At 34.8% G+C, this 1,249-nt stretch overlaps 1 long non-coding RNA gene across 1 annotated transcript; it reads left to right on the top strand.

Moving 5' to 3' along the window:
* On the top strand, positions 1–514 carry LOC103461347 (uncharacterized). Its single transcript, XR_533101.1, has 4 exons — positions 1–34; positions 132–222; positions 308–351; positions 428–514. It is a non-coding gene; the product is annotated as an uncharacterized LOC103461347 (long non-coding RNA).
* The last annotated feature ends 735 nt before the right edge of the window (positions 515–1,249 follow it).

Here is a 1,249-nt window from a genome sequence, read left to right on the forward strand (position 1 = left end):
TCCTTTCTTCAAAACGGGAGACGGCCTCATACAGGTAAATCCCGACTCTCACTGAGGCATACAGAGTCTGTTCCTCAAACTACTGCAGGAACCACAAACTGAGGTTTTAATCTAAATTATTGTTGTTGTAGCTGTATGAAAACTTCATCAGTGACTTCGAACACAGAATCAACCCCCTGTCTCTGGTAGAAATCATCCTTTATGTCGCAAGGCAGATGCCAGGTGAGAACCAGAGGACGGATTTTCTTCAAATATTTTATTCTCACTTCTTTTTGTKTTCATTGAGATRTTTTCTTCTGGTTTCCAGATCCTAAAAATGCCATCACTTTTCTGGAGAAGACCAAAGAGAAGGTCAGTTAAACCTCAGATTATTTTCCTRTTAATTTTACCCGTCGGTGTTATTGACCCGTGTGTTCATATGATCCAGGTGAAAAGCAGTGAAGAAGCCGTGATTCTCTGCAAGACGTCCATCGGCAGGCTGAAGCTGGAGATCAGCGACCTTCCTGCCACCAAGGTGAGGCAGRTTTAAAACGCTGCGAGGCGATTCTGGAAACTCAGCTGATTGGTTAATGTAGATCAGGTTAAAATGGGTCACAGCTCATCAAGAGATCAGTTCAGTCAGAAACGTCACAATAAAACTGCTAAAACTAGAAAAACACAATATGTTAGCATTAGCATCAGTGTCAGCCGTTTTTAACCTGTCAGTTCAACAGATCAGTCATCCTAAAATTGAACAAAGGAAATGTGAAGGGGAAAAATAAGAACAAGAGTAAAAAATAAAGGAGAGAGAGGGTGGGAGGAGGGGATAAAAACATGAGAAAGGCAAAATTAAGCTATAAAAAAAGTAAGAAAAAATCATGAACAAATGAGTGAAAGATGAGAAAATGTAAAATAGAGAAAAAAAAATATAAAATGATAAAAGGGAAGAAGAAAAATGTTAAACAGGAAGAGATGGGGGGAGTAAATTAAGATGAAAAAGAAACACTTTTGAAAATGAATAAAATGAGACCGTTGTTTTTTTTAAGAAAAATATAAAAATGAATAAAAGGAAAAAAAACATAAAAAATATATATCAAAGGAAAAAAACGTGTGTAAATGGATAGAAGAAAAAAACTGCAAAAAATAAAAKAAAAWAAAAATTAGAGAAAAATGTGTGAGAAAATAATAAAAACAGAAAGCGATAAAAGGAAAAAATAAAAAACATAAACAACGAATAAAACGGAAAATTAAAGGAAAAAACAAAACTAAG

Source organism: Poecilia reticulata, unplaced genomic scaffold (genome assembly GCF_000633615.1).
Source record: "Poecilia reticulata strain Guanapo unplaced genomic scaffold, Guppy_female_1.0+MT scaffold_1126, whole genome shotgun sequence".
In the NCBI taxonomy this organism is placed as follows: Eukaryota; Metazoa; Chordata; class Actinopteri; order Cyprinodontiformes; family Poeciliidae; genus Poecilia; species Poecilia reticulata.